Genomic DNA, 13,605 nt, shown 5'->3' on the forward strand with positions numbered 1-13,605 from the left:
TAATAATAAGAGGAAGGTGTAGACCAAGCCAAGACATTGAAATCAATCATATCTCCCAATGGTTATATTTATTAAATTTGGAGAGCGAGAAAAGGCCGGCCTTATTTGCGGCAGGGCAAAGGTTTAATCGTTGAGTGTAGGTTTCGTTTGGACGGAAATTGGCAGCATTCAACTTATTTTTTCCACGTATGCAAGGAGAGATGAAACTCTGTACAAGGAAAAGCATCTTTATTGATCATATCCACACCAAAAAAGGACAAAAGTTGGGACCAAAAACCATCTTTTTTACTGTAGTTCTTAGTGGCCTGCATGGGTGATGTCTCCTAGTTTTCAAATTATTCTTTATCATGTTTTTTATTTTTTTTTCTTTTTATGTATGATTAAGAAAATTAAGTAGTGATACCATTTTGACGGGTTGACCCAAATGTTTTGAATTCAATTGGAGGAAAAATTCAAGGGAGAGAAAATATTATAAAAAAAAAAAGATTTAAAGTCATAATACAATCAAATATGAAAAAAAAAAATCATTTTCTATGAAATATTTTTTTCTTAATATTTCATGAGAATCAAACATAACTTAAAAATAATTTTTAAAGATGTAAGGAAAGTTCATAATTTTCATATAAAATTTGTTATATTTCTATTTTTTAATTTTAAAAATAAAAAATAAAAAGTGTACCCAATGACACTTTAGGATGTGTTTGGTTTTCATAAAATTTGAGATAAAATATGAGAGAAATAAAATAGAAAAAAAAAAGTTGAAGAAAAGAAAATATAAGAAAATAAATAAATTTAAAATCAATCAATTAATTTTTTAACGTTTCTTTGAATTAATTTCACTTATTTTTCTTCATTATATAAATATTAAATGATTTTAAAATATATAAATTTCTAATTAATTTTAATTATATTTGATTTTTTATATATATTTTTCATAATAAAATCAAGCATGAGAAGAAAAAAAATTAACTTTTTTTTTTCGTTTTTTAATACTTTTCCGATAATTAAACAAAACATTAATTTTTAATTTTTTAATAAAATATTAAATTATAATATACTATATAGTATTTAATTTTGTTAGAGAAATTTTATTTATATTTAATTTTAGTATAAATATATAGAGAATATGTTTTAAAAAGATATTATATAGAATAGATTTTAAAAAGATATTTAAGGTAGAAGTAACTTGACTTGACTCGAATTTAACCAACACTAACTTTCTAACTCAACAAACCCAACTCTAACATGGTCTCAACTCAAAATTTAAAAAAACTATACCTACCAAGGTTCTTCCCCCTACTCCTTTCTTTTATTTATTTTTCATTTGACACCTATCACAATGATAAACAATTTGTCTCACCATGACCTTTACTTGAATTTTAAAATTTTTTGTTACTTCATCCCCTCAAGGGTATAAATTCCATCATTGGTTCGGTTATGCTACCAAAAGGAGTAAAGAAAAAATGATTTTTTTTTTTTCCTTTGGAAAATTGATTATCAATTGATTTGTCAATAACAAAAAGATTTATAGTAATAATAAAGTACATAGTCATGTGTATAATCAATATATCACTCGCGCTTCCCTTATATGAAAACACTTTTATTAGATAGAAGGGGCTAGAATTAAATTACTCAAAAGAGGCAAAAAGAATGTTTTATATATAAAGTAGTGTCTCAAAAAAATATGAACAACAAACAATTTTTAATTCGAAATTATTAAGAATAAAATAACAAAATACCATAATTTTGTTTAATTATTCTCTAACTCGACCATTAAATAGCAAACTTCTATATTCATTGGAGTTAAATCATGCCATGTGGAAATTTTTGCTTAAAAATGGTTTAAAATCTTCTTTAATGCCTTTTAGTTATAAAAAAAATGATGGAAATGCAACACTTAGTGTTAATCAAATTTATGTGAAATGCTAATAGCATGTAGAATACCATTCCAAGAAAACCAGACCAAAGAAAGTTTAACTCTTCGTCTAAAATTTGAACATTTCCCTACATTACATTAACACATACATCTTTTATATTTATAAAAAATAAAATAATGTATTAATAAAATAGAAATAAATTAAACTTGTTACGGCATCATGAGCTACAAGATTCCCCATGAAGAAAAAAAAATGACCAAAGGTAATTTGAATAATGAGAACTTGACCATGCCAAAACCCTTTTCAATTCTTGGCTATAATTTGGTTTATTATTATTTTTCACTCATTAGGTCCATGAAGAGCTAATACATGGATATCTTGCATAAATATGTGCCAAAGTCTTCCTAAAGGCCAACACGTTTGATGATCTGCTATATTGAAACAGAGATATGTGGGCGAGCAAACGAATAGTAGTACAACAAGAAAGGGTCATAAATAAGGGATGTTTACGTATGGTCGTGAAAATATCACTGTACAACAAATGAAACCAATAATTAATAATTAATATAAATTAAAACAATAAATAAAAATTAATATATGAATAATCTCACTCATGAAATGCTCTTGGATCCCTTAAAACATCAATAAGCAATATGAAATTATTAATTTGATTCATTTTGAGCCCATAGCAGTTATTCAAAATGTCGTGTAACACACGTGCAATATTATTATGGATAAACTGAAAATCTAGTCTCATATTGTCATCACATAATCTTGTGATTTTCTCTCTACCTTTGCCGTTCACCACTACTACATTATCCATACCAAATCCATCTTCGACTTTCTTTGATGATACCTATTAAAGTTCTCTTAACTGTGAGAAATAAGATTTTGTTAGTTTGTTAAATAATTGTTAGAGGATGAGCTGGAATTAGTTACAGGTTAGCTATATATTAGTTTCAGATTAGTTATAGCATTCTTTGTTTCCAGCCTCCTATATCTAAAGTTTTCCTACACATATTTCAAATAATGAATGAGAACGATACAGAGCATTTTGTTGCTTCTTCTCTTCCCTTCTCTACTATGTTTCTCTTTTTCTTATACTCTGTTTCTTTTTCATAACATGGTATCAAAGCATTTGCTCTTGCTCGTCATACTCTGTTTTGTTTTCTTTCATCTCTGATAACTCGATGAAGCACAATCACTCAAGCTACCACCAGTGTCCCTAACTCATTGTCATCTATGGAAGATTCAACCAGTCCTTATTTCCTTCACAATTCAGATCATCCTGGTATTGTTCTTGTTTCCATCATCTCACTGGTGCTAACTATAATACTTGGAGCAGAGCCATGGTTATGGCACTCACTGCCAAGAATAAAATCAGTTTTATTGATGGGAGTATTCCTTGCCCTGAATCTGATGATCTTCTTTTTGGTATGTGGATTCGCTGCAACAACATGGTAATTTCTTAGATTCTCAATTCTATTCATAAGGACATAGCCGATAGCCTTTTGTATTTTGATACCGCTGTGGGAATTTGGAATGATCTTCGGGATAGATTTCGCCAAAGTAATGGTCCAAGAATTTTTCAAATCAAAAAACTCTTATAGCTTTAAATCAAGGATCCTTGGATGTAAGTACTTACTATACCCGACTGAAAATTCTTTGGGATGAGCTTAAGGGTTTCCAGCCCCTTCCAGAATGTGCTTGTGGTATTATGAAGACTTGGATGGAATTTCAGTAGTAGGAATATGTGATGCAATTTCTTATGGGCCTCAATGAATCTTTTGTTCAAACACATCAGATCTTAATGATGAAACCTCTTCCTCCAATTGCTAAAGTTTTCTCACTAGTTGCACAAGATGAATGACAACGCTTCATTAATTATGGGCTCTATACTCCGCCTGATTTAGTAACTGCAAATGATTCCAATTCCACCGTTGTAATTTTAGCTACTAGATTGAATTCCAAGCCTAAGAAGGATCGGCCCACTTGCTCTCATTGTGGAATTTTAGGTCACATAGTTGATAAGTGTTATAACTTTATGGATATCCACTTGGATATAAATTCAAATCCAAGAATCCTCATGCTAAAACTCAAGAAAATCAAACTAGTTCTAGCACCACTGAAGCCTCTACTACAGCTGATTCACCACTTGCTTCATTATCTCCAGCTCAATGTTAACAGCTCATTGCTCTTTTGAGCTCTCAACTCCATGACAATATTCCTACTACTCCTGAATTGTAGCAGCCTGGACCATCAGTCTCCAGTTTCAGCGGTATATTCTCCATTTTTTTAGTTTCTTTTCCTAACTCCCTTGATTCATCAGCTTGGGTGTTGGACACAAGTGCTACTCATCATGTCTGTTGCTCTTTACCTTCCTTTGTTTCATCAGTCCCAACATCAAATTCCTCCGTTATTCTTCCTAATGGTCACTTGGTGTCAATTAGTAGAATAGGATTTGTGCAATTGTCACCTCATATCACCTTGACTGATGTTCTTTTTGTGGCTCAATTTCAATTTAATCTCTTGTTCGTCAATGCTCTTACACAAAGCCATAAATATTATGTTAATTCTCTCTCCCATTCTTGTCTTATTCAGGACCATTCACAGGCCAAAATGATTGGGATAAGTAAACGACACGAAACCTCTATGTCTTGGATTTTTCCAATTTAGTGTCTCAATCATTTGACATTTCAGCAACTTGTAATAATTTTTCTTTTTCCCCAACTGAACTTTGGCATTATCGTTTGGGACACCCATCATATGCAAAAATTCATACTCTAAAGGATGATTTGAATATTTCTCATATTTCTGAGACTCCATCTCATTGTTCAATATGTCATTTGGCAAAGCAACGTCGTTTGCCATTGATGTCTTCAAACAATTTATCAAATTCTCTTTTTCAATTGATTCACATTGATGTTTGGGGTCCTTTTCATACAATCACCACTGAGGGATATTGTTATTTTTTTACTATTGTTGATGATTGTACATGATTTACTTGGGTATATTTTCTATGTGCAAAATCTGAAGTTTCTGCTGTTTTTCCAAATTTTTTTTATTCTTATTCAGACTCAATTTAATGTGAAAATAAAGTCTGTCTGCTCAGATAATGCACCTGAATTGGCCTTTTCTAATTTCTTTCGTGCCCAAGAAATTTTGTCCTTTCATTCTTGTATTGAAACTCCACAACAAAACTTTGTTGTGGAACGGAAACATTAACACATTTTCAATGTTGCTCGAGTTTTGCACTTTCTCAATCAAACTTACCTTTGCCTTATTGGAGTAATTGCATTCTCACAACTGTCTATCTTATTAATCGCACTCCTTCACCATTACTAATCAACAAAACCCTATTTGAGTTGCTGTTTAAAAAGAAACCTTCATATTCTCATCTTAAGGCCTTTGGTTGTTTGTGCTATGCTTCCACTTTGAACCATTCTCGTACAAAATTTTCACCTCGTGCTATTAAAGTTGTATTCCTTGGTTATCCCTCTGGTTATAAGGCCTATAAACTACTTAACTTGTCCACCAATACCATTTTCATCTCCCGTGATGTCATTTTTCATGAGTCGATATTTCCTTTCCAAAATAATGACTCACAACCCTGTCATTCTAATTTTTTCTCTGATCTTGTTATTCCACTTCCTATTTCCATTTCTTCCAATAATTCAACAAATCCTTCATTTAGTCCAATTTCATCATCTCTTGATCGTCCCACTCGGTCTAAGAGAGCACCTTCTTACCTTCAAGATTATCATTATTCCTCAACTTCTTTTGCTTCGCAATCTACTTGCCACCCTTTATCTCAAGTACTTGATTACCATAAATTATCCACTCATCACACATCTCTTGTTAATGCCATTTCTTCAAATTTTGAGCCTACTACTTATGTTGAGGCTGTAGTTATTCCAAAGTGGCAAGCAACAATGTGTGAGGAATTGAGAGCTCTTAAGGAAAATAGCACTTGGTCATTGACCACACTACCTCCTGGTAAATACATCATTGGATGCAAGTGGGTTTACCGAATCAAGTATCGAGTCGATGGAACCATTGAACGATATAAAGCCTGTTTGGTAGGCAAAGGCTACACTCAACAAGAAAGTGTTGATTACCTTGACACTTTTTCTCTCGTTGCAAAATTGGTAATTGTTAAGGTTCTTCTTGCTCTAGCTGTTGTTCATGGCTGGAGTCTCACTCAGCTCAATGTCAATAATGCATTCTTTTATGGTGATCTTCATGAGGAAGTCTACATGTCTTTACCACTTGGTCTTCACCATGATGGGGAGTCCTTACCTATCAACACTGTTTGCAAACTTCACAAGTCCCTTTATGGGCTAAAACAAGCATCTCACCAATGGTTCTCTAAGTTCTCTAGTGTTTTTATCAACATAGGTTTTAAACAATCAGCTTATGACAATTCCCTATTTGTTAAGATCAATGGTAATTTTTTCATTGCATTACTAGTTTATGTTGATGACATCATCATAGCAAGTAATGATCAAGAAAATGTGGATGAGTTGAAGAAGTTTCTTAATGGCTGTTTTAAACTTAAAGATTTAGGAAATCTGAAATATTTCCTTGGTCTTGAAGTTGGTAGATCCTCTAAAGGAATTTCTGTTAGTCAACGACACTATGCTTTGCAACTCTTGTTTGACACGGGATATCTTGGCTGCAAAACTAGAAAGACTCTTATGGATCCAAATGTTAAACTCTCACAAGATGAAAGAGATTTACTTGATGATCCTTCTATGTATAGAAGAATGATTGGTAAATTACTTTACCTTACAATAACAAGACCAGATTTATCATTTTCTGTCAATCGGTTGAGTCAGTTTCTTGCCAAGCCTCAGATTCCTCATCTATAAGTAGCATATCATGTTTTACAGTATGTTAAAGCTACAGTTGGTCAAGGTCTCTTTTATTCCTCTTCATCTACCATTGAATTGAAAGCTTTTGCAGATTCTGATTGGGCTGCTTGTCTAGATACCAGAAGATCAATTAGTAGATTTTGTGTTTTCATTGGTGATTCCTTAGTTTCTTGGAAGTCAAAGAAATAACACACTGTGTCTAGATCATCTGCTAAAATTGAATACCGTTCCATGGAAAATGCTACTTGTGAATTAATGTGGATGTTTTCTTTATTCAAAGATCTGCACATAAATCATCCATAACCAGCATTGTTGTTTTGTGATAATCAAACTGCCTTGCACATAGCAGCAAATCCTATTTTCCATGAAAGAACAAAACATATTGAAATTGATTATCACTTAGTAAAGGAGAAGGTCCAGGATGGAAAATTGAAAACACTTCATGTTTCTTCTCAACATCAAGTAGCAGACCTATTAACAAATGCCCTCCATCCAACACAGTTCATATTTCTACTTGGCAAGATGAGAACTCACAATATTCATTCTCCATCTTGAGGGGGAGTATTAAAGTTCTCTTAACTGTGAGAAATAAGATTCTGTTAGTTTGTTAAACAATTGTTAGAGGATGAGCTGGAATTAGTTACAGGTTAGCTACAGATTAGTTATAACATTCTTTGTTTCCAGCCTCCTATATCTAGAGCTTTCCTACACATATTTCAAATAATGAATGAGAACGATACAGAGCATTCTGTTGCTTCTTCTCTTCTCTTCTCTACTTTGTTTCTCTTTTTCTTATACTCTGTTTCTTTTTCATAATAATACCAAGTATTGAATACCATGTCACTGAATAGGAAATATTAACTAAATAAAAATTTATAAAATAAAAAAACATTAAAAAGTAGATAAAATGTTTATTACAAAAATACCGTAGAATTGATATCAATTCTTGGTCAAGTGTATATCCGATTACAAGTTGGTGCTGTTGGATCCAATCTTTTAGGTTGATGTGGTGTTCAAAAACAATTATACGTTGTTCAAATTATACATAACTATGATAGTTATCCAAAACATATTGGTTATCCAAAGTTTTCGCAATATCATAGGTAGTTTCCTTATCCTTTTGCTTCATATATATTGTCTTTAATATGTATGACATTCTAGTAGTTGATAGTGCTACGGACGTTAAACCTGTCATTAATATCAATCATTTGTAAAAAAAAATAGAGTAATTTTTTTCACAATCTATCGACTGCACATTGAGACTCTCAAAGTGTTAGAATAATAAAGAAATAGAAAAATTGGCATAAGTATGTTGTATGCAACACTTACTATTAATCAAATTTATGTGAAATGCTAGTAGCATATGGAATACCATCCCAAGAAAACCAGGCCAAAGAAGGTTTAACTCTTCGTCTAAAACTTGAGAATTTCCCTATATTACATAAACACATATCTTTTAGATTTATAAAAAAAATAAAATAATTTATAAATAAAAAAGAAATAAATTAAACTTGCCACGATATCATGAGCTACAAGATTTCCTATGAAGACAAAAAATGACCAAGGGTAATTTGAATAATGAGAACTTGGCCATGCCAAAACCCTTTTCAATTCTTGGCTATAATTTGGTCTATTATTATTTTTCACCCATTTGGTCCATGAAGAGCTAATAAATGTATATCTTGCAGAAATATGTGCCAAAGTCCTCTTAAAGGCCTATAAGTTTGATGATATATTATATTGATGCAGAGATACATGGGCAAGCAAACGAAAAGCAGTACGACAAAAATGGGTCATAAATAGCGAATGCTTATGTATGGTCGTGAAAACATCACTACACAACAAATGAAACAATAAATTAATAATTAATATAAATTGAAACAATAAATAAAAATTAATATAAGAATAATCTTACTCATGAAATGCTTGTGGATCCCTCAAAACATCAATAAGCAATCTGAAATCGTTAGTTTGATTCATTTCGATCCCATAGCAGTTGTTCAAAATGTCGTGTAACACACGTGCAATATTATTCTTGATAAACTGAAGATTTAGTCTCATATTGTCATCACATAATCTTGTGATTTTCCTTCTACTGTTCACTACTGCTACATTATCCATACCAAATCCATCTTCCAGCTTCTTTGATGGTACTAAGTATTAAATAGGTTCAAACATGTTACCGGATAGGAAATAATAACCAAATAAAAATAAAAAATAAAAAAAATTAAAAAGTAAATAAAATGTTTATTACAAAAATATCGTAGAATTGATATAAATTCTTGGTTAAATTTATGTCCGATTATAAGTTGGTGTTGTTGGATCCAATCTTTTAGGCTGATGTGGTATTCAAAAACAATTATACGCTATCCAAATTATACATAACTATGATAATCAACCAAAACATACTGCTTATCCAAAGTTTCCGCTATATCATAGGAACAAAATTCTCTATCATTTGGATGCACTATTTTCAAAGTCACCAACTTAAAGTGGTTTCCTTTTCCTTCTGCTTCATATATATTATTTTTAATATGTATGACATTATAGTAGTTGATAGTGTTACAGATGTTAAACCTATCATTAATATCAATCATTCGTAAAAAATATATATACTAATTTTTTTCACAATCTACCCACTGCACATTGAGACTCTCAAGGTGTTAGAAAAGTTAATAAAAAAATGCATAAGTATGTTGAATGCAACACTTACAATTAATCAAATTTATGTGAAATGATAGTAGCATATGGAATACCATCCCAATAAAACGAGGCCAAAGAAGGTTTAACTCTTCGTCTAAAACTTGAGCATTTTCTTACATTACATAAACACATATATTTTTTAGATTTATAAAAAAAAATGTACAAATAAAATAGAAATAAATTAAACTTGTCAAGACATCATGAGCTACAAGATTTTCCATGAAGAAAAAAAATGACAAAGGGTAATTTGAATAATGAGAACTTGGCCATGTCAAAACCCTTCTCAATTCTTAACTATAATTTGGTCTATTATTATTTTTCACCCATTGGGTCTATGAAGAGCTAATATATGGATATCTTGCAGAAATATGTACCAAAGTCCTCCTAAAGGCCAACACATTTGATGATCTGCTATATTGAAGAAGAGATACATGGGCAAGCAAACGAAATGCAGTACGGCAAGAAGGAGTCATAAATAAGGAATGCTTATGTATGGTCGTGAAAACATCACTGTACAACAAATGAAACCAACAATTAAAAATTAATATAAATTAAAACAATAAATAAAAATTAAAATATGAATAATCTTACTCATGAAATGCTCGTGCATCCCTTAAAACATCAATAAGCAATCTAAAATCATTAGTTTGATTCATTTCGAGCCTATAACAGTTGTTCAAAATGTTGTCTAACACACGTGCAATATTATTATGAATAAACTAAAGATCTAGTCTCATATTCTCATCACATAATCTTGTGATTTTCCCTCTACCATTCACTACTACTATATTTTCCCTCTACCATTCACCACTACTACACTATCCATACCAAATCCATCTTCCAGCTTCTTTGATGATACCAAGTATTGAATAACTTCAAGCATATCACCGATAGGAAATATTAACTAAATAAAAATATATAAAATAAAAAAACATTATAAAGTAAATAAGATATTTATTACAAAAATACCGTAGAATTGATATCAATTATTGGTTAAGTCTATGTCCGATTACAAGTTGGTGCTATCAGATCCAATCTTGTAGGCTGATGTGGTGTTAAAAAACAATTATACGTTGTCCAAATTCAACAAAACTATGATGGTCAGCTAACGCATACTGTTTATCCAAAGTTCCCGCAATATCATAGGAACGAAATTCTCTGTCATTTGGATGCACTATTTTCAAAGTCACCAACCTAAAATAGTTTCTTTTTGCTTCTGTTTCATATATATTATTTTTAATATGTTCGACATTATAGTAGTTGATAGTGCTACGGACGTTAAACCTGTCATTAATATCTATCATTCGTAAAAAAATATTGTAATTTTTTTCACAATCTATCCACTGCACATAGAAAAGTTAATAAAAATAATTAAAAAAAATTGGCATAAGTATGTTGTATGCAATACTTACAGTTAATCAAATTTATATGAAATGATAGTAGCATATGGAATACCATCCCAATAAAACCAGACCAAAGAAGGTTTAACTCTTCGTCTAAAACTTGAGCATTTACTTACATTACAAAAACACATATATCTTATAGATTTATAAAAAAAATAATGTATAAATAAAATAGAAATAAATTAAACTTGCCAAGACATCATGAGCTACAAGATTTCCCATGAAGAAAAAAATGACCAAGGGTAATTTCAATAATGAGAACTTGGCCATGCCAAAATCCTTCTCAATTCTTGGTTATAATTTGGTCTATTATTATTTTTCACCTATTAGGTCCATAAAGAGCTAATACATGGATATCTTGCAGAAATATGTGCCAAAGTCCTCCTAAAGGCCAACACGTTTGATGATCTGCTATATTGAAGCAGAGATACATGGGCAAGCAAAATGAAAAGCAGTACAGCAAGAAGGGGTCATAAATAAAGAATGCTTATGTATGGTCGTGAAAACATCACTGTACAACAAATGAAACCAACAATTAATAATTAATATAAATTAAAACAATAAATAAAAATTAATATATGAATAATCTTACTCATGAAATGCTCGTGGATCCCTTAAAACATCAATAAGCAATCTGAAATCATTAGTTTGATTTATTTCGAGCCCATAGCAGTTGTTCAAAATGTCGTGTAACACACGTGCAATATTATTATGGATAAAGTAAAGATCTAGTCTCATATTCTCATCACATAATCTTGTGATTTTCCCTCTATCGTTCACCACTGCTACATTATCCATACCAAATCCATCTTCCAGCTTCTTTGATGATACCATGCCAAAGAAGGTTTAACTATTTGTTTAAAACTCGAGCATTTTCCCACATAACATAAACACATATATCTTTAAGATTTATATGAAAAAATAATGTATAAATAAAATAGAAATAAATTAAACTTGACACAGTATCATAAGTACGAGATTTCCCATGAATACAAAAAATGACCAAGGATAATTTGAGTAATTAGAACTTGACCATTCCAAAACCCTTTTCAATTCTTGGATATAATTTGGTCTATTATTATTTTTCACCCATTGGGTCCATGAAGAGCTAATACATGTATATCTTGTAGAAATATGTGCTAAAGTCCTCCTAAATGCCAACACTTTTAATGATATGCTATATTGAAGTGTAGATACGTGGGCAAGCAAATGAAAAACAGTACGACAAGAAGGGGTCATAAATAAAGAACGCTTATGTATGGTCGTGAAAACATCACAGTATAACAAATGAAACCAACAATTAATAATTAATATAAATTAAAACAGTAAATAAAAATTAATATATTAATAATCTTACTCATGAAATGCTCATGGATCCCTTAAAACATCAATAAGCAATCTGAAATCATTAGTTTGATTCATTTCGAGCTCATAGCAGTTGTTCAAAATCCATCTTCTAGCTTCTTTGATGATACCAAGTATTGAATAACTTCAAGCATGTCACCGATAGGAAATATTAACTAAATAAAAGTATATAAAATAAAAAAAACATTATAAAGTAAATAAGATATTTATTACAAAAATATCGTACAATTGATATCAATTATTGGTTAAGTCTATATCCGATTACAAGTTGGTGTTGTCGGGTCCAATCTTGTAGGCTGATGTGGTGTAAAAAAACAATTATACGTATTCCAGATTCTACAAAACTATGATAGCCAGCTAACACATACTGCTTATCCGAAGTTCCCGCAATATCATAGGAACAAAATTCTTTGTTATTTGGATGCATTATTTTCAAAGTCACTAACCTAAAATAGTTTCTTTTTTGCTTCTGCTTCATATATATTGTTTTTAATATGTTTGACATTATAATAGTTGATAGTGCTACGGACGTTAAACCTGTCATTAATATCAATCATTCGTAAAAAAATATATTGTAATTTTTTTCACAATATATCCACCGCACATAGAAAAATTAATAATTTTTTTTTTTAAAAAAAATTGGCATAAGTATGTTGTATGTAACACTTACTGTTAATCAAATTTATGTGAAATGCTAGTAGCATATAGAAAACCATGCCAAAGAAGGTTTAACTCTTTGTTTAAAATTTGAGCATTTGCCTACATAACATAAACACATATATCTTTAAGATTTATATGAAAAAAATAATGTATAAATAAATTAGAAATAAATTAAACTTGGCACGACATCATGAGCTACGAGATTTCCCAAGAAGACAAAAAATGACTAAGGATAATTTGAATAAGGAGAACTTGGCCATGTTAAAACCCTTCTTAATTCTTGGCTATAATTTGGTCTATTTTTATTTTTCACCCATTGGGTCGATGAAGAGCTAATACATGGATATTTTGCAGAAATATGTGCCAAAGTCCTCCTAAAGGCCAACACGTTTGATGATCTGCTATATTGAAGTAGATACATGGGCAAGCAAACGAAATGCAGTACGACAAGAAGGGGTCATAAATAAGGAATGCTTATATATGGTCGTGAAAACATCATTGTATAACAAATGAAACCAACAATTAAAAATTAATATAGATTAAAACAATAAATAAAAATTAATATATGAATAATCTTACTCATGAAATGCTCATGCATCCCTTAAAACATCAATAAGTAATCTGAAATAATTAGTTTGATTTATTTCGAGCCCATAACAGTTGTTCAAAATGTCGTGTAACACACGTGCAATATTATTATGGATAAACTGAAAATCTAGTCCA

This window comes from Vitis riparia, chromosome 11 (assembly GCF_004353265.1).
Source record: "Vitis riparia cultivar Riparia Gloire de Montpellier isolate 1030 chromosome 11, EGFV_Vit.rip_1.0, whole genome shotgun sequence".
In the NCBI taxonomy this organism is placed as follows: Eukaryota; Viridiplantae; Streptophyta; class Magnoliopsida; order Vitales; family Vitaceae; genus Vitis; species Vitis riparia.